This window comes from Hemiscyllium ocellatum, chromosome 29 (genome assembly GCF_020745735.1).
Source record: "Hemiscyllium ocellatum isolate sHemOce1 chromosome 29, sHemOce1.pat.X.cur, whole genome shotgun sequence".
NCBI classification, from domain to species: Eukaryota; Metazoa; Chordata; class Chondrichthyes; order Orectolobiformes; family Hemiscylliidae; genus Hemiscyllium; species Hemiscyllium ocellatum.
Window position 1 is genome coordinate 24,731,022 of NC_083429.1, and position 21,392 is coordinate 24,752,413.

A 21,392-nucleotide genomic window follows, 5' to 3' on the forward strand; every position below is an offset into this window, starting at 1 on the left:
TCTGACTGAAGAACCAAAAGGGGCTGTAGCCCAGAGTATAGGACATCAGCAAGGTCGAACTCATTCAGAAATCACGCTGATGGGACATATTTCATCATGATATATTCCAATGCATACAAGCCTCTGATCCTTTCCATCACTGAAGGAAATAAGGATGGAAAAGCCATAGGAAATTTGATGAGAAGCTAAGAAACCAAACTACAGAAAGATGAAAAGTTAAGAAAGTGATTTGAAACGATTTGCACACAGCTTTGCACAGTGACAGTATCATAGCCAAGGCAGAGTTTTTGCTTATTGAAAACTTTTCCCAATACCTCATTATGATGACTTCATATACAGTTTGCAATGGCAATTCTTGATGGTCTCAGTAGGGACTACTTTTACATTTAAAAATTGATCAAATTTACCTTTAAAATCATGTTGCAGAATATTCACAACATGAAAAGAGGTCCATTGTGCATGCAGTGGCAATCAAGCATCGATATGTTCTAATCCAATTTTCCAGCACTTGGCTCAAAGCCTAAATTTGTTTGCTATCTGCCAGTCAAAGTAGAAATAACAGGATATATCTGATTACTATGTAACTGGAGACATGGCACAAGGGGTAGGGTTGCAGATTCCAGGGGCATTATGACCAGTTCTGGGTGGTGGGAACAGTATATACAGGATGAGTTACACCTAGGCAGTGCCAGAACTGACATCCTAGAGGGAGTATTTGCTAGTGTGGTTGAAGAGGGTTTAAACTAACATGGCAGGGGATTGGAAATCTATACAGACAGAATGGGGAAATAAGAGAAGTGATTGGTGGAGAATTTGAGGCACAGTGCAAATTAACATGAACAGGACTGAAAACGGTAGAAAGACATGGTTTAAGGCCTTGTTACTGAATACACAAAACATTTGTGAAAAAGTGGATGAATTAATTTCTCAAATAGATACAAATGGATATGTTAGGGATTATGGAGATATGACTGCAAGGTGACCAGGATGGGAACTGAATATCCAGGGGTATCCAGATCTTAGGGAAAATGGACAACCAGGAGAAGGAGGTGAGGTAGCATGACTAGTTAAAGACAAAATTAATGCGACGGTAAGAAACAATATCGGCTCTGATGAATTGGAATTGTTATGAGTAGAATTTAGATACCCTAAGAGGAAGAAAATAATAATGGGCTTGTATACAGACCCCCAAGTTATAGTGATAGTACTGGGGATGTTATTAAAGTCAGAAACAGAGGAAGTTCGGGGAATAAAGTGATAGTCTGATATTGGTAGGAGAGAATATGTTAGAGTCCAGAATAAAACTTTAACAGCAAAAAATGAAACAAGATTGTGAGCATGGTTTACAAAATGGAAATCTATTTGAAGTTCACGTTGATAATGAGGAGACAGTGGATGTGTTTTACTTGGATTTTCAGAAGGTATTCAATCAGGTCTCCCGTAAGAGATTAGAATGGAAAACTTAAAGCATGTGAAATTGGAGGTCACGTATGGACATGTAAAGCAAACTGGCTGGCAGACAGGCATGATCTGATGGTGATTGATTGGGAAAGGGCAAGATGCAACAAGGTCTGGATGTTCTTGTACACCAGTCACTGAAAGTAAGCATGTAGGTGCAGTACACAATGAAGGAGACAAATGTTTACCTTCATAGTGAGAGAACTGAGGACAGGAGCATGCCATGTTGTAGCTGTATAGGGCCTTGCTGAGATCACACCTGGAGTACTGTGTGTAGTTTTGATCTCCTTATCTGCGGAAGAATATTCTGGCAAAGGAAGAAGTACAATAGAGGTTTACCAGACTGATTCCTGGGATGACAAGACTGCCGTATGAAGTGTGACTGGATTATATCAATGGGGTTTACAAGAATGAGGGATGATCTTATAGAAACTTTAAAAAATTTAACAGGTCATACAGGGTAAATGCAGGAAGGATGTTCCGGATAACTGGGGAATCCAGAATAAGTTGCCACAGATGAGGAGACAGGGTGGGGAATTTAGGACTGAGATGAGGAGACTTCTCTTTTTCACCCAGAGAGTGATGAATCTGTGGAATTCTCTGTCAGAGAAAACAGTTGAGACCAATTCTTTAAATGTTTTCAATAAGGAGTTAGATCCCAGTTCTTAGGACTAAAGAGATCAAGGATATGGAGTGAAAGTTGGAACTGGGTATGGAATTGGACGATTAATTATGATGATATTGAATGGCGGAACAGGCTCGAAGTGTTAAATGGCCTACTCCTGTTCCTTTTTCCTTCTCTATGATAAAAGGGAGACATAATGAAAATAGCATCTCTTGCAATCACATGGGAATGTTATGGGACTATTTATGTGAGGAGATGGTGGCACCATCTCTGGGGATTAAACTGGCTTGTTTGATTCCTGATTTGCTATCTTGGTGGCACAATTCTTGTCACCAGTTGCAAAACGACACGATCTGCTCAAATGCTGAGCTCCAGTGTCATAGTGTTCATGTTCTCCAGTTGTACATGACAATGTCAAGTGTTTCATTTCCTATGTTCAGTTTTTAACACACCTATCACATGATATAGTACAGCCACTCAATGGTGCTTTATTAACATGTTTCAAAATCCTCCTCAATGAAACTTTGGCCAGTGCAACATAAACCGGACACAGGGAAACTTAAATCTTTGAATTGTTAACACGTAACATTTGTTTTCATGAACTGTTTGCTTTAAGAATTTATTGGTGAAATTGAAGTGTAACCCTGTGACAGAAATTCCATCCCATGTCATGCAGAGTACAATGATTAAATCCAGCAGGAGTATTCCCCATCCCATTGGCTCCTCCATCCTCCCAATGAGATCATAGGAAACACATGTCTGAAACACATGCGGAATTAAATACAACGAGAAGGAATAATATTCAGTCTCAGTCTTGAGTGGAGTAACACCAAGCAGTCAGGTGCCAATTGAGCATGCCCAAGTTGCTCCCTGATGTGCCGGAGACGAAACTCCTTCACCCTGATGGGGTAATGAGCCCTAAGTTATGTGCTCACTAGGACCCAGGAGACCTCCCCTTCCCTCATCTCTGAGAATGAAACTTGGGGAAAATTGTAAACTGAGGACAGTGTAGCACTCAAAAAGGCCTTTGATCTGTAGATGGTGGTGGCTGATGTGTCTCAATTCAGAGAATTGTGAGGTGATATACCTTGGTAGGAAGAACATTGAAAGACAATATCAAATATAGGGTACAATTCTGAAAGGGAGTGCAGGAACAGAGGGAGCAGGGTGTGTATTTGCACATATCAATGGCAGGACAAGTGGAGACAGCAGATAATAAACACACAGTTTGTCAGCATAGAGTACAAGAGGAAGGAGGGGACCTTAGCTGACACTTGTTTGATCACAGCCGCAGTATTTTGTATAGTTGTGGGTGCTACATAATAGGAAAGATCTGAATGCAATGGGGAGAGTGCAGAAATGATTGATTGCTTCAGGAATGAGAAGCTTCTGTTATGACAATGGGTTTTAAGGGATCGTTCTTTTTAGAAAGAAGATTTCATAGAGTATTTCCAAATTGTTAGAGGACGAGATAGAGGAGCAAGGAAGAAGCTGCTCCTGCTTCTAAAAGGAACCAGACTGAGAGGGCATAACTTTAAAATCATGTGCAAAAGAAGTAACAGCAATATAAGAAAAAATGTTTTCATCCAGCAAATAGTTAGGGCATGGAACATGTTATGAAGATGCGAGTGAGCGTTACTTTTAAGAAAGTTAAAAGCTAGCAGATCTACCCGACAGCACCAAGTGTTCTGAACAAGATACAAAGTAACCTTTTGGTCAAGCAGCTGGTGTAGCTGGTTGCCTGGAGATATAAAAAAAATCAAATTAGGCCAATCAGTTTACTTATACTTTGAAAAATACCAAACCCCAATTAAGTTTGCACTTAGTATATTGATAATATTAAACGTCAATGACACAATCCGATGCTATGAGGGTATACGACCAGGACAAATTGAACAGTTGGGGGAGAACTACCAAGCCACCAGCATGTACAGACTGTCTGAAAAATAGCTCTCTTAAAGTTACCTTTATTGATCCATGACCCGTGAAACTTAATCTCTAAGAAGAAAAGAAGACAGAGGAAGATCCAAAGAAAAGATTCAACAGCGCCTGGTTTGAAATTTGAATTTTTGGTAAATCTTCTGGTATGGAAGGTGCTAGCTATGAAGAGAGGTTGAGTATGTTAAGATTGTTTTCATTAGAAAAACAGAGATTGAGGGGAGACCTGATTGAGGTTTACAAAATCATGAAGGGTATAGACAGGGTAGATAGAGATAAGCTTTTTCCCAGGGTGAGAGATTCAATAACGAGAGGTCACACTTTCAAGGTGAGAGGTGAAAAGTTTAAGAGGTATACATACGGAAAGGACACAGAGGGTGATGGGTGTCTGGAACGCATTGCCAGCAGAAGTAGTAGAGGCAGGCATGGTGGATTCATTTAAGATGCATCTGGACATGCGTAGGTGGGGAGCAGAAGGATACAGATGCTTAGGAATTGGGTGACAAGTTTAGAGAGTGGATTTGCATCAGCTCAGGCTTAGAGGGCCGAAGGGCCTGTTCCTTATCTGTAAATTTTCTTTGTTCTTTATTAATTGAGTGTTTTATCGGACTAGTATTGTAGAAAAGCTGCAGAGCTGGGCTGAGAGGTGGCAAATAGAGTTTAATGTTAAAAAGTGTGAGGTGATTCACCTTGGAAGGAGCAACAGGAATAAAGATTATTGGGCAAATGGTAAGATTCTTGGGTGTGTAGATGAGCAGAGAGATCTCGGTGTCCATGCACATAGATCCCTTGACATTACCATCCAGGTTGATAGAGCTCTTAAGAAGGCATTTGATGTGTTAGCTTTTATTAGTAGAGGGATCGAGTTTCGGAATCATGAGGTCATGCTGCAGCTGTACAAAACTCTGGTACGGTCGCACTTGGAGTATTGTGTGCAGTTCTAGTCACCACATTATAGGAAGGATGTGGAAACTTTGAAAGCATTCAGAGGAGATTTACCAGTATGTTGCCTGGTATGGAGAGAAGATCTTACGAGGAAAGGCTGAGGGACTTTGGGTGTTTTCGTTGGACAGAGTTAAAAATCACATGACACCAGGTTATAGTCCAACAGGTATATTTGGAAGCACTAGTTTTCGGAGCGCTGCTCCTTCATCTTGTAGTTGTGGAGAATAAGATTGCAAGACACAGAATTTATAGCAAACGTTTGCAGTGTGATGTAACTGAAATTATATATTGACAAAGACCTGGATTGTTTGTTAAGTCTCTCATCTGCTAGAATGAAGATGTTGATTTCAGTTCTTTCATACGTAAATCGCAAAACTTTTTAAAAAAAGTTACATTCCCAAGTGAACTTTAACAATTGGTCTCATGTCAGCCCAGATAACATATTGAAGGTGTGAGCTTCCCTGTGTGAGGCTGTCTGTGCCACAATGGTCAGACTGATTCGAATCTAAAAAACAGATTTGCAGAATCTTACATGGATTCATGCAGTTTTTGAGCAAAGTAAAATATAATTTTGCAAGTACAAATTCACCCAAAAACTTGTGTGTGTGTGTGTGTGTGTGTGTGTGTGTGTGTAGGGGGGAGGTTATGAATGTCTGTGAGACAATGTGTGTATGTGAGTGTAGGGGCGTATAAGTCAGTGAGAGGGTGTGTGTGGGAATGTATGTGTGAGCGTATGAGAGAGGGTTTGTGGGAGAGTGTGTGTCTGTGTATATAGTGCAATGGGGTCACCTGTAGTGTGACATGAACCCAAGTTCCCGGTTGAGGCCCTCCCTAAGGGTACCGAACTTGGCTATCAGCCTCTGCTTGGCCACTTTTCGTTGCTGCCTGTCCCGAAGTCCACCTTGGAGGATGGTTACTTAAAGATCCGGACAGTTGAAGTGTTCTCCGACTGGGAGGGAACACTCCTGTCTGTTGATTGTTGTGCGGCATCCCTTCATCCATTGCCGTAGCTTCTGCTTAGTCTCGCCAATGTACCGTTCCTCAGGGCATCCTTGCCTGCAATGTATGAGATAGACAATGTTGGCTCATCCACATGAGTACCCACCATGTGCATGGTGGGAGGTGACCCACGCATAATGGTGGTATCCGTGTCTACATTCTGACACAACTTGCAGCGTCTATCATGACAGGGTTGTATGGTAATGTCCCGAAAGCCAGGCAGTTTGCCACAAACAATGATCTGTTTGAGGTTTGTTGGCTATTTAAAGGCGAACAGTGAACATGTGGGGAAGGTTTCGGCGAGGTGCTCATCCTCATTGATAATGTGTTGCAGGCTGCGAAGAACATGGCGTAGTTGTTCGGCTCCTGGGAAGTACTGAACAACAAACGATACCCTGTCAGTTACAGCATGTGTTTGTCTCCTGAGGAGGTCAATATGGTTCCTCGCTGTGGCACGTTGGAACTGGCAGTCGATGAGTTGAGCATCATATTCTTATGAGGGCATCCCTGAGTACTTCCAGGTGCCTGTCACGTTCCTCCTCATCTGAACAGATCCTGTTTATGCGTAGGGCTTGTCCATAGGGGATGGCTGTTTAATATGTTTCGGGTGGAAGCTGGAGAAGTGTAGCATCATGAGGTTATCCATGGGTTTGTGGTAGAGTGAGATGCTGAGGTGACCATCCTTAATGGAGTTCATGTGTCCAAGAATGAGACAGATAGTGGAGAGTAGTCCATGGTGAGTTTGATGGTGGGATGAAACTTGTTGATATCACTGTTTAGTTTTATCAGTGACTCCTTGCCATGGGTCCTGAGGAAGAAAATGTCATCAATGTATCTGGTGTATAGTGATGGTTGGAGGTCCTGCATAGATCAGAAGCCTTGTTCAAACCTGTGCATGAAAATGTTGGCATATTGGGGTGCAAATTTGGACAAAAGGAGGTTGAGAGGTGACTTGATCGCGACATGTAAGGTAGAGGGTTAATTCAGGTGGACAGTGAGACCCTTTTTCCTCGGATGGTGATGGCTAGTACAAGGAGGCATAGCTTCAAGTTGAGGGATGAAGATATAGGACAGATGTCAGAGGTAATTTCTTTACTCAGAGAGTAGTAGGGGCGTGGAACGCACCTCCTGCGACAGTTGTAGACTCGCCACCTTTACAGACATTGAAATGGACTTTGAATAGGCATATGGACGAGAATGGAATAGTGTAGGTTAGATGGACTTGAGATTGGTTTCACAGGGCGGCACAACATCAAGGGCTGAAGGACCTGTACTGCGCTGTAATGTTCTATCTAGAAGGGGAAGGTAAAAGATAGGTTAGAGAAAGGAGTTGTAAGCAGTTATAAGTAAATTATTCTCTGCTATACTTTTAAAAAATAAAATTGTGAATTTTTACTTTAAATAGTCCTTAGCTTCTCGAATTTTCACAGATTGCTGCACGGGATCGATCTTTTCTGAGAGGCTAAATTAAATTAAGCAGGAGGGTTTACCCTGTGTTGTAACAGTTTGGGGGCTCATTGTCGGGACTTGAACAGTTTGAGGAGCTTTTGTCCACGATTTGAACAGTTTGGGTCTTGGATTTGTGATTTAAATTGCTTTAGACAGATTTGAATAGATTTGGTTGGTACGAAACATCACAGCAGACTTACACACTTGTAGGTTAGGGTCCTAAATCTTTCTATAAAACGTAGGTGAGACAATTTGTTTAATTTCAGTGACTTGTAGTTGATTAGATTAAAAGTGAGAAAAATGGCTCTTAAAATTGCTGAAGAGGGTCTGAGATTTGTAGATGATTCTCAAATTTGCCAAAAAGGTTTAGAAGGAAAGAAAAAGACCATACTTTTAGAATTAGCAAATAAGTTAGATTTGGGTTTAACCAAGGACAAAAGTAAAGCTGAAGTTGTAAGGGAGTTACTGAAACGCTTAGGTGTGCCAGAGAAACAGGCAAGTGCAGTAGAGGTAGAAAAACTTAAGTTACAATTGAGGAAAATGGAATTAGAAGGCAAACAAAAGGAGAGAGAAAGAGCGAGAGAAAAGTGAGAGAGAGAGAGAGAGAATGTCCTTAGCTGAGCAAAAAGAGAGAATTTGAATTTGAAGCTGTCACTTAGTCAGCAAAGTCAAGTTAACAGAATGGAGATTAAAAGAGAAGGTAGTGATATATACAAATATGTCAAAATCCTGCCACATTTTGATGAGAAAGATGTTGAAGCCTTCTTTATTTCATTTGAAAAATAAGCTCAGCAGATGGAGTGGTCAGAGGATTTATGGGTAATGCTAGTTCAGACTAAACTGGTAGGCAGAGCAAGTGAGATATTTGCCACACTGTCATGAGGGGTCAAGAGATTATGAAAAGGTTAAACAGGCTTATGAATTGGTACCAGACCCATATAGACAGCAATTCAGAAACACAAAGAAGGAACTAGGTCAGACTTGCATTGAATTTGAAAGAATTAAACAGTCATTTTGATAGAGGGGTGCATACTTTGAAAATAGATAAGACCGTTGAGGCTCTATGAGAGAGTATTCCACCAGAGGAGTTTAAAAACTCACTTTCAGAGATGGTAAGAATTCATATGGAGTAACAGAAAGTTCAGGAAGTGAGAAAGGCAGCAGAATTAGCAGATGAATACATATTAGTACATAAGACGAGCTTCCGGCTAGAATTTTGTCCTGGGTTGAATAGAAGTTGGGAGAAGGGGAGATCTTACACTACAAAACAGAGTAGAGAACACTGATAAGCGTTAATGGCAGGATAAAAAAGAAGACAATAGGTGGAAAGGAGGTGAAAGGCTTCAGGTTTTTCCACTGTGGTAAAGGGGCACATGTAAAAACACAGTGCTGGTTGTTAAAGAAAGGCACAGTGGGAAAAGATGTGGTAAAAGTGAAGGTAGTAAAGGAGACCCCAAGAAGAGCCGAGGAGCTGTAGGAGAGTGCATAGACTCGGCAGGGGCTGGGTATCTCCAGCTGATCATTATCCGGAGACATGGACCAAACAAGATCCCTCAAAAATCGTGAATATGGGCAAAATCACACTACAATTCTTGGCTAGGAAACACAGTATTGCATAGGGTCCCGATTCAGCTCTGTATGTTCAGGATTGGGCTGGCATGCAGTTACAAGCAGGGAAATTGACAGTACGTCAGGAAGCTTTCACCAAGCTGCTGACTTCTATATTTAACCATATTGCCTGAGGCTGCATGTGAGTAAACCCCCTGGAGAGGGTGCGCTGTCAATTTCGATGTGTTTATTCTCCCAATTACAGCAATATTAACATGGCTTTTGCAACGTATTTCTGGGTGAGCCAGACATCTGTCATTGAAAACAAAGCCAGAACACAATGGGGAAAGCTGTGGGGGGAGGAAATGGGATGGGTGGTGCTGATAATGTGACAGAGAAACATACAAGCACTAAATCTTCCTACTTTCTTGCTTGATGGAATGAATAGCACAATGCTTTTGCTGAGAGGGTCCCTTTGACACTTTTGGAGGTTTGAATGTTTGAAGCAGTCATTTTCAGAGAAGAGCTTAAAATATACGTTTTTTTTTAAATTTGGAGTCCAGATGAAGCCTAAGACCACTGCCAGCAGTAGAAGGATCAGGAATTACAATGATAGACCTGCCATGCCGTAGCAGAAAAGTGATGAACAAAGAGATTCATCTCACAGGAGTGACAATACAAGGAGTGCAGGTAGAAAGCAAACTACTTTAACACATCGGGACATCATTGTCTGAGGACAATGAGTCTTGTTCATTTTGTTTTGTGGTACCTATACATATTTTTATGCAGATATGTGCGTAGCTTACAGCGAACTTTGTTCAGGAGACTTCAGGTCTGATGTCAGTTGATGACAGATGTATGACGTTTCAGATCGCAAACTGTTGATAAATAGTCCTGCTATCCAGACAGTGTCTGCTAAAGTCATTTTCACGTTTATTGCCTTTGCCTTTGGCTCATCCCAGGTCTTTCCTGGAGATCAAATATAAAAGATCGGAACAAGAGTAGGCCATTTGGCCCATCATGAAAGTTCAGCAATTCTGCAATTCATGATTGGTCTCCTTCTTCAACACCAGTTTCTCACACCATACCCATGGTCAGTAATATTTTTCATATTCTGAACTCTATCAGTTTCTATCTTGAATGTACCCTGACTGAACCTCCACAGTCCACTGTGGTACAGAATTCTAAATATTCACCTGTTCGAGTGTAGGAATTCTTCCTCATCGTCCTAAATGGTCTACTCATTATTCTGAGACTATGCCCCAATCCTATAACCAGAGGGGGAAATATCTTTTAAGTAAGTGCCCTGTTGAGCCCTCTCAGAGGTTTTGTAAATTAGAATCCCTACAGTGTGGAAACAGGCCATTTACCCCAACTAGTCTATGCTGGCCCTCTAAAGAACATCCTACTCCCACACCCTATCTGTGTAACTCTGCATTTCCCATGGCTAATCCCCCTAGCCTGTCCATCTTTAGACTGTGGTAAGAAACTCATGCAGACATTTGGTGAATATACAAACTCCACACAGACAGTCACCTGAGGCTGGAATCGAACACAAGCCCCTGGTGCTGTGAGGCAGCAGTGCTAACCAGCATGACACCCCTACATGCACTGCCAAAAACTGCATCAAAGATTTGTGATTTTTTTGCCAAGACAGACAATTATATCCACTTTGTCACCGATGCCAATCAGATGAGGGTGTGCTCAGGTTTACAGTTCTGGCTGGCTTCCCACAGATGAAGGGCACCAGTGACGATATGGGCAACCTGAGACCACCCAGGAATATTTATCAACTACAAGGGCTTCCATTTCCCTCAATGTACCATTAGTTTGCAGCCATAAAAGGATCTTTATGCAGATATGCACAACATTTCTGGACATTCTTCTTGTTGCTTTTAGTCTGTGGCAATCCATCTCCTTCATCTCTTCATGGTTCAAAGCAGATTTACAGACTGGCTACTCGGAAGACACCTGATGAAATGTATTTTTTTTTAAATTTCACAGGTGGGATGAGATCTCGCTGGCTGGGCCCAGCATTTATTGCCTGTCCCTAGTTGCCCTCGAGAAGGTGGGGGTGAGCTGCCTTCTTGAACAGCAGTCCATGTGCTACAGGTTGCCTCACTGTGTTATTGGAAAGGAAATTCCAAAATTTTGACCCAGTGACATTGAAAACATGGAAAAATATTTCCAAGTTTAAAGTTTGTAATGGAAACATGCCAAGGCATGTGAGGCTACGGATCAAGTGCTAGAAAGTGGGGTTAGATTAGTTAGTTGCTTGTTCCTGACTGCAGATTTGATGGACTGAAGGGCTTTTCTTTGTGTTGTTGATTCTATGACAACTTTGAGGGACCCAATTGATAACACCCAGAGTGATACTGTGCAAGTCATGTATATAAAACTGAGAAAGCCATAATCATGCTGAAGATGCCTAGACTCATGTAGAGTTGCTTTTCAGCATCAACCATTCCTGGTCACCAGAATGCTACATTGCACCACACTGAGGTTGGGAAGCTACACGAGAGTAAAGGCTGAGAGCACCCAACCTCTTCACTCAACTCCAAGGGATAGAAGGAGGAATGGATTATTGCTAATGTCCTAGCAGTCATGTGTGTTACTGCCTGTGATGCCTTCATTAATGTTGGGTTTCATTAGGTGTAATTACTCCACTAATCTGATAACTGCATTCCCCCACCCACTCTGTTTTCCCTACATAAAACAACATCATATCCACAGTCCCAATCAATTTATGCCCTACCATTTATCACCAGTGAGAAGGCTACTTGATGGGCAGTAAATAAAAGGGGTGGCAGATACAAGAAATGTTCTTGAGACCCAAAATTAAAGAAAAACCTAATAGCCTAACATTGTGTAAAACACTAATCTGCATATCCTTGGGTTTCAACAAATATTTACTCTTCCTTTTTCCAGGTGATCTACACGATGCATCCCACTTGACTCCTGTGTAATTGGACTGCCCAGGTCCCTGCTGTGACTGCTCAGAGACTCTTGGTTGACAGGCGCAGCTCAAAGAGTCAACGCTGAATGTCAATCAGAAGCAAAATACTCTGACGCTGGAAATCTGAAATTAACACAAGTGCTGGAGGAACTCAGCAGCTCTGACAGCATCCGTGCAGAGAGAACCAGTTAATCTTTGAGTCCGATTTTTTTCTTTGGAACTAAATAGAGAGATAGAAAAGTGATGGGTTTATTTGCAGAGAAACGTAGGAAGGAGCAAGTAGAAGAGAGAGAAGGTTAGAGATAGTAAGTCATAGTCATAAAGATGTACAGTATGGAAACAGAAGACCCTTTGCTCCAACTCTTCCAGATAGCCTAAATTAATCTAGTCCCATTTTCCAGCATTTGGCCCATATCCTCCTAAACAATTCCTATTCAGATACCCATTCAGATGCATTTTAAGTGGTGTCATTGTACTAGCCTTCACCACCTCCTCTGTCAGCTCATTCCATACATCTGCATGAAAAAGTTGGCCCTTAGGTCCTTTTTAAACCTTTCCCCTCTCACCTTAAAACCTATGTCATCAAGTTTCAGCCTCTGTTACCCTGGGGAAAAGACCTTGTCTATTTATTCTATCTATGCCCCTCAAGATTTTATGAACTTTTATAAGCTCACCCTCTGCCTCCGATGCTCCTGGGAAACAGTCCTAGCCTATTCAACCTCTCCCTATAGCTCAAAACCCTCTAACCCCTGGTAACATCCTTTTCCAAACCCTTTCAAGTTTCACAACATCCTTCCTATAGCAGGGAGACCAGGATTGCACGCAGTGTTCCAAAAGTGGCTTAACCAATGTCATTTGCAACCGCAACATGACTTCCCAAATCGTATATTCATGCACTAACCAATAAAGGCAAGCATACCAAACACCGCCTTCATTATCCTATCTACCTGCAACTGTACTTTCAAGGAACTAGGAGCCTCTTTCCAGAACAAAAGACAAAGTGAACAGTGATGGTTGTAGCAAATTGTCGAAGCTTGGGCCTGAAGTAAATGTTGACAGTGGGTGTTAATAGCAGAACACATGTAATTTCTGCTGAAAGCTAAACCATGAAAACCAGGCACTAGGCAGTGGGGGGAGGAAGGCATGGGGGAGGAGTTCATGGTCAGAAGTTGCTAAATTCACAGTTGACCCAGAAGGCTGTGAAGTGGCTAAACAAAATGAGATACTGTACCTCCACCTTGAACTTCACTACAACAGCCCGAAGACAAAAAATGAGAGCATACGAACAAGATGGTGTATTGAAATGGCAAGTGACTGAAAGGTCAGGATTTTCCTTGTGGACAAAGTGGAGAACAACAGGCCACAGCCGTGGGTCATGTGACCTACTGTGTGAGTTAGCAGTTGGGAGTTAGCATTGGAATGGGAGTACATGGTGTATGTGGCCTGTACCTTCTTTACTGTGGGAAATTAAAGATTCGAACTCAAACTGTCAAGATAAGAATGTTAAAGTTATCATTATTCTCATGATCATATTTCACTCACCACTGATGTCAAATTCGTACCAGTGAGTGTTATGCGGCTGTCCAGTATTTAAAGCTGTCAACAGATAGCTGGAAGGCTCCATCTCTGACAGCCAGGCATGCTGAGACTCCACTGATTATCCAATCAATCGTCTACAACCATCAATTTTAAGATGGCTGACGGGTGTTGTATAAGGTAATGGTTTTAAAAGGGTTAATGTTCATGTTCCATTGGCTCCACCCATTCTACTGATGTCACACAGACTGTGAGTGGAGACAAGGAGGTTGTGAGGGGGACAAATGTAACTATATCAGCTAAGATCCTAGTTCTTACACTGACTGATTTGAAGTTGTGCTTATTTCTATCTTGCAATAAATCTTGTTGGTTAAGAACAGTACCTCTGCAGAAACCTTATATTGTGTTGTATCCTCTACCTCTAAATATAGGGTAGGTCCAAGACAAAGCAAGGACAAGGGATGATTGGTGGCAGTAGAATATACTGGTAGAGACAACAAATACATCAGGTTAAGGGTTGTAGCCATTTTGAAAAATACTACAGAATGTGACCTCCAGTCCTCCATATTTATCTGTGCTCTATTCTCCCATGAGAGAGGAATCTAAATGAGAGTAATAGCATTTGTTGAATGAGCTAATGGATACAGTGTACTGGGGGTTGATTTGCTATGAAGAATGTGGGTTAAATTCCTGCACTGGTTGAGGCTACCATGAAGAACTCTCCTTCTGAACCTCTCTCTTGCCTGTGGTGTGATGACCCTCAGCTTAGCTAATCATCAGCTGCGATACTTTAATGAGAGAGCAGGCTTGTGAATCACAAAGACAATGGTGACTTCACTTTGCAGAGCTCATTGGTTAAAGGAGAGACATGACGTTGCATAAGGAGGAAGTTGATGGCCTGTGTAATGAACACATGGACACATATACAGCAGACTATATATAGACCAAGCAGGATGGATATACCAGTGCAGTCTTTCTGACATTTCAACATTGACTATTCTTTAATGATTGCAAATAATTTTGAGACATTGAAGGTGGTGAAAATCATGACAAACACAAGTCTATCTTTTCTAATAATGAGTTTTGCCAGCACTTTGTTTTTATTTCAGATCTCCAGCATGTGCAGTACTTCTCTCTAAATTCAATCTTTTGTTGTTCTTGCAGGGAGGGTTGGATGCAGCTCTCTGGTAAGTTGTGTGAGAAGTGATGTGCTTGAGCAGGCAGAGTGAGGGGGTAGCAGAGCTAATGTAAGTCCATTGGTAATTTATTTGATAATGTATTTCTGGCACAAAGAGAGGCTGTGTGGCAGCAGCCAATGGTCAGACCACAAGGAAGCACCCTGCACTGGTCTACTGCAAGAGACTTTGGAGAGAGACCGTGATGTTTGTTTATTTAGCATTGCTTCTTGTTTGTCTGATCTATGGTTATGCTGTGTATAGCTGTAGTGTAACACTTTTTTTCTCTTCCTTTCTCTAGTCTGCGACGAAGAATTGCGCCTAGGTACTTTTTGTACCTAAGATGGTGCTGTAAGTGGTGACTTATAACTCTTCAGTGTACTCAGTTGAGCACATGTGACAATAAAGCTAATTTAATTCATTTGGAGAGATAATCTGCGATGGAGACTGGCATAGAAGCAGCATTCTGTATTAGACTCCAGGAAATGTATGTAGTGTTAGCAAAGAGTTGGCATGTATGAGTATTAGTAGACAAGAAAAGATAAGGACAAGTTACTAGTCCAACGCTAAGGAGGGGGACAAAGACAAACAGAGCCATAGATTAAGGATACACCAGACTATGGGGTGGCTCAGTTGTTAGCACTGCTGCTTCTCAGTACCAGGTACGTGGGTTCAGTTCTGTCCTCGGGTGATTGCGCAAACTGCGAATAGACATTCTCCCCATGTCTGCATGGGATTCCTCTGGGTGCTATGGTTTTGGTCCCACAGTCCAAAGTAGATCAGGGATCCTGACGTTAGTGGTGGGCAAGTTGTTGGAGGGAATCCTGAGGGACAGGAGGTACATGTATTTGGCAAGGCAAGGACTGATTAGAGATAGTCAACATGATTTTGTGCATGGGAAATCATGTCTTACAAACTTGATTGAGTTTTTTGAAGGAGTAACAAAGAAGATTGATGTGGGCAGAGCGGTAGATATGATCTATATGGACTTCAGTAAGGCGTTTGACAAGATTCCCCATGGGACACTGGTTAGCAATGTTAGATCTCACGGAATACAGGGAGAACTAGCCATTTGGATACAGAACTGGCTCAAAGGTAGAAGACAGGGAGTGGTGGTGGAGCGTTGTTTTTTTAGACTGGAGGCCTATGACCAGTGGAGTGCCACAAGGATTAGTGCTGGGTCCACTACTTTTCGACATTTATATAAATGATTTGGACATGAACGTAGGAGGTATAGTTAGTAAGTTTGCGGATGACACCAAAATTGGAGGTATAGTGGACAATGAAGAAGGTTACCTCACATTGCAACAGGATCTTGATCAGATAGGCCAATGGGCTGAGAAGTGGCAGACGGAATTTAATTCAGATAAATGTGAGATACTGCATTTTGGGAAAGCAAATCTTAGCAAGACTTATACTCTTAATAAGACCATAAGACCATAAGACATAGGAGTGGAAGTAAGGCCATTCGGCCCATCGAGTCCACTCCGCCATTCAATCATGGCTGATGGGCATTTCAACTCCACTTACCAGCGTTCTCCCTGTAGCCCTTAATTCCTCGAGACAACAAGAATCTATCAATCTCGGCCTTGAAGACATTTAGCGTCCCGGCCTCCACTGCACTCCGTGGCAATGAATTCCACAGGTCCACCACTCTCTGGCTGAAGAAACGTCTCCGCATTTCTGTTCTGAATTTACCCCCTCTAATTCTAAGGCTGTGTCCACGGGTCCTAGTCTCCTCGCCTAATGGAAACAATTTCCTAGCGTCCACCCTTTCCAAGCCATGTATTATCTTGTACGTCTCTATTAAGTCTCCCCTCAATCTTCTAAACTCCAATGAATACAATCCCAGGATCCTCAGCTGTTCCTCATATGTTAGACCTGCCATTCCAGGGATCATCCATGTGAATCTCCGCTGGACACGTTCCAGTGCCAGTATGTCCTTCCTGAGGTGTGGGGACCAAAACTGGACACAGTACTCCAAATGGGGCCTAACCAGAGCTTTATAAAGTCTCAGTAGCACATCTCTGCTTATATATTCCAACCCTCTTGAGATAAGAGACAACATTGCATTCGCTTTCTTAATCACGGACTCAACCTGCATGTTTACCTTTAGAGAATCCTCGACTAGCACTCCCAGATCCCTTTGTACTTTGGCTTTACTAATTTTCTCACCATTTAGAAAGTAGTCTATGCTTTTGTTCTTTTTGCCAAAGTGCAAGACCTCGCACTTGCTCCCGTTAAATACCATCAGCCATTTCCTGGACCACTCTCCCAACCTGTCTAGATCCTTCTGTAGCCTCCCCACTTCCTCAGTACTACTGCCTGTCCACCTAACTTTGTATCATCGGCAAACTTTGCTAGAATGCTCCCAGTCCCCTCATCCAAATCATTAATATATAATGCGAATAGCTGTGGCCCCAACACTGAACCCTGCGGGACACCGCTCGTCACCGGCTGTCATTCTGAAAAAGAACCTTTTATCCCAACTCTCTGCCTTCTGTTAGACAGCCGATCCTCAATCCATCCCAGCAGCTCATCTCGAACACCATGGGCCCTCACCTTGCTCAGCAGCCTCCCGTGTGGCACCTTATCAAAGGCCTTTTGAAAGTCTAGATAGACCACATCCACTGGGTTTCCCTGGTCTAACCTACTTGTTACCTCTTCAAAAAATTCCAACAGGTTTGTCAGGCATGACCTCCCCTTACTAAAACCATGTTGACTTGTTCTAATCAGACTCTGCTCTTCCAAGAATTTAGAAACCTCATCCTTAATGATGGATTCTAGAATTTTACCAACAACCAAGGTTAAGCTGATTGGCCTATAATTTTCCATCTTTTGTCTTGATCCTTTCTTGAACAAGGGGGTTACAACAGCCATCTTCCAATCATCCGGGACCTTTCCTGACTCCAGTGACTCTTGAAAGATCTCAACCAATGCCTCTGCTATTTCCTCAGCCACCTCTCTCAGAACTCTAGGGTGTATCCCATCGGGGCCAGGAGATTTATCAATTTTAAGACTTTTTAACTTTTCTAACACTATCTCTTTCGTAACAACAACCATACTCAACTCAGCCTCGTGACTTCCTTTAATTTTTGGGATATTACTCATGTCTTCCACTGTGAAAACTGACGCAAAGTGCTTGTTAAGTTCTCCTGCTATTTCCTTATCTCCCATCACTAGGCTTCCTGCATCAGTTTGAAGTGGCCCAATGTCTACTTTTGCCTGTCGTTTGTTTCTTATGTACTGAAAGAAACTTTTACTATCATTTCTAATATTACTGGCTAGCCTACCTTCATATTTGATCTTCTCATTTCTTATTACACTCTTTGTTATCCTCTGTTTGTTTTTGTATCCTTCCCAATCTTCTGATTTCCCACTGTTCTTGGCCACTTTGTAGGATCTCTCTTTTTCTTTAATACATTTCCTGACTTCCTTTGTCAGCCATGGTTGTCTAATCCCTCCCCGGATAATCTTTCTTTTCTTGGGGATGAACCTCTGTACAGTGTCCTCAATTATACCAACAAACTCCTGCCATTTTTGCTCTACTGTCTTCCCGGTTAGCCTCTGCTTCCAGTCTATTTTTGTCAGTTCCTCTCTCATGCCCTCATAATTACCTTTATTTAACTGTAACACCATTACATCCGATTTTGCCTTCTCTGTTGTTGTGGTTCTGTTCGCCGAGCTGGAACTTCCAGCTCGGCGAACAGAACCACAACAACGAGCACCCGAGCTACAAATCTTCGCACAAACCTTTGCCTTCTCTCTTTCAAACTCCAGACTGAACTCTACCATATTATGATCGCTACTTCCTAAGGGTTCCCTTACTTTAAGATCTTTTATAGAGTCTGGTTCATTGCAAAGCACTAGGTCCAGAATAGCCTGCTCCCTTGTGGGCTCCATGACAAGCTGTTCCAAAAAGCCATCCTGTAAGCATTCCATGAATTCCCTATCTTTGGATCCACTAGCAACATTATTTACCCAGTCCACCTGCATATTGAAGTCTCCCATGATCAATGTGACTTTGCCTTTCTGACATGCCTTCTCTATTTCCCGGTACATGTTGCGTCCCTGGTCCTGACTACTGTTAGGAGGTCTATACACAACTCCAATTATGGTTTTTTTGCCTTTGATGGTAAGATCCTAGGGAGTGTTGCTGAACAAAGAGACCTTGGAATGCAAGTTCATAGCTCCTTGAAAGTGGAGTTGTAGATAGAAAGGATAGTGAGGAAGGCATTTGGTATGCTTTCCTTTATTGGTCAGAGTATTGAGTACATGAGGTGGGAGGTCATGTTGCGGCTGTACAGGACATTGGCTACTGTTGGAACATTGCATGCAATTCTGTCTCCTTCCTATCGGAAAGATATTGTGAAACTTGAAAGGGTTCAGAAAAGACTTACAAGAATGTTCCCAGGGTTGGAGGCTTTGAGCTATACGGAGAGTCTGAACAGGCTGGGGCTGTTTTTCCCAGAGCTTCGGAGGCTGAGGGATGACCTTTAGAGGTTTACAAAATTATGAGTGGCATGGATAGGATAAATAGACAAAGTCTTTTCCCTGGGGTGGGGGAGTCTAGAACTAGAGAGCATAGGTTTAGGGTGAGTGGGAAAAGATATAAAAGAGACCTAAGGGGCAACTTTTTCATTTAGAGGGTGGTACATGTATGGAATGAACTGCCAGAGGAAGTGGTGGAGGCTGGTACAATTGCAACATATAAAAGGCATTTGGATGGGTATATGAATAGGAAGGGTTTGGAGGGATATGGGTCAGGTGCTGGCAGGTGGGACTAGATTGGGTTGGGATATCTGGTTGGCATGGACGAGTTGGACCGAAAGGCCTGTTTCCATGCTGTACATCTCCATGACTCTATGTGTAGGCTTGGCTATTGGAAATGCAGGATGCAGGGGTGGATCTGGGTGGGATGCTCATCAGTTTGGACTAAATTGGCTGAATGGCTTGCTTGCTCACTGTGGGGATTCTAAGATGCAGATCTCTACTCCTTGTCCAGCCTCATCCCCAATCGAGGTACACTGATCAGAATGCATTTGGCTGTGCTGCTGCTATTTTCTTCTTTATTCTTTCATGGATATGGTTATCATTGCCAGGGGCTAAACTTATTGCTCATCCCCCAATTATCCTTGACTTAGCAAGCTATGCATTCATTTCACTTCATTTCAGAGGAAACCGTATTGCTGTGGATTGGGAAACACACACCAGGATGGTGGCTTCTCCTTCCTTAAAGAACAGTAATGAACCAGATAGCTTTTGACAACAGTTTCATAATTGTTATCACTGAAGTTGTTTTATATTCCCAAATTGTTAATTGTATTTAAAACACAGCAGCTGCTCTGGTGTGTTTTGAACCCAGGTCCACAGCACCTGGATCATGTCCAATGACATTAACACACTGCTCCACCTCTCTCGTTCGTTACCTACTTTGGTCCTTACTTTGCCTTCAGTACTGAATCCATGAACATGCCACCACCTTCCTCCTGCTGCCTACTTCCACTCCCTCCAGCCACAGCTGCTTGGTCTCACTGGCTGGGCTCTTCCTGAAGAACAGGATATCCTTGAGGCTTCTTCAGGTTACATCGACACCTTCTGAGCATATGCAACCCCTTTATCAATTTTTCATAGGGCTCAGCTTCCAGCTACAAAATCCACCTGATCGTATGACAGCAAAATCCCTTTAAAGAGCAGATTTGAAATCAACTCCCTCAGTAATCCAGCCAGTCGGGCTAACTAGTCAGAAACCTTGAAATAAAGTTGTAATGTTGTGGTTAAGCTCAGGAGTTCTGCTGATCCATGCAAACGTATGCACCCCAGTGTTTTCTACTTCGTACTGAATCCTACCTCCTACCTCCATCATTGGGCACCTTGCCCTCTTCATGTAGGAGAATTTAAATTGGAGGTCATCAAGGTAGCATGGTCTTCAACAAATCTTAGAGGGACCTCAGGAGAAATTTTTCTACCCCATGAATAAGAACATGCTAACTTAAATTTCAGCAACAAAAATCCACAATGCAAATATATGCCATTGGACCCAAGTTGACAATACTTGTGGTATAAATAACCCTTCACCTCCCATTCTATCCTAAATGGTCATGGCTTCCTGTGACTGCTCATTTAAAATTACCTACACTATCCATCTCAATTACTCCAGGTGACTGCATGTTCCACACAGGGTAAAGATGTTTCTCCTGAATTCCCTTTTGAATTTTGTTTGTGACTCTATTGTACTAATTTTATTTCACAAGTAAGAATGTCACCCCTACATCTACCTAATCAAACTCTTTCATAGTTTTAAAAATCTTTACTCACTCACCCCTGATTGAATACACTTTCCTGACAAACCTTCTGCTATCGGAATATGTCACAGCCTTCTAGAACACAAATACATTTCTGAGAGCTACATAACAATTAAATGAAAGGAATCCTGAGAATATTGCTGGCACACTTCCAACAGATTTTGAAATTTTGATTTCTCAGCATTAAATTATTTGCTTCTTCCTCAATCAGTTTTCAGTAGTGACTGAATAAGACATTTATATTCTTCCCACAGGGAGCTAGAACACAGACCTATTCTGAAGTCTATGTGAAGTTTGTTCAGGAGGCAAATATTTACTATTATAGAATCCCAAACACAGGACAGTGTCCTTATGGGTCCTCAGACAAGAAAGGCACTAGATCAGCTCCTCATATATGCCTCCAACATGCAAAATATCAAGGGCAATATTCATGTAATTCCTGTTTTGACTTTTCATGG

At 42.2% G+C, this 21,392-nt stretch overlaps 1 non-coding gene across 1 annotated transcript; it reads left to right on the forward strand.

The window, feature by feature from the left end:
* The first annotated feature begins 247 nt into the window (after positions 1 to 247).
* LOC132829733 (U4 spliceosomal RNA) lies at positions 248 to 374 on the forward strand. The gene has a single exon (XR_009646271.1). It is a non-coding gene; the product is annotated as a U4 spliceosomal RNA (small nuclear RNA).
* The last annotated feature ends 21,018 nt before the right edge of the window (positions 375 to 21,392 follow it).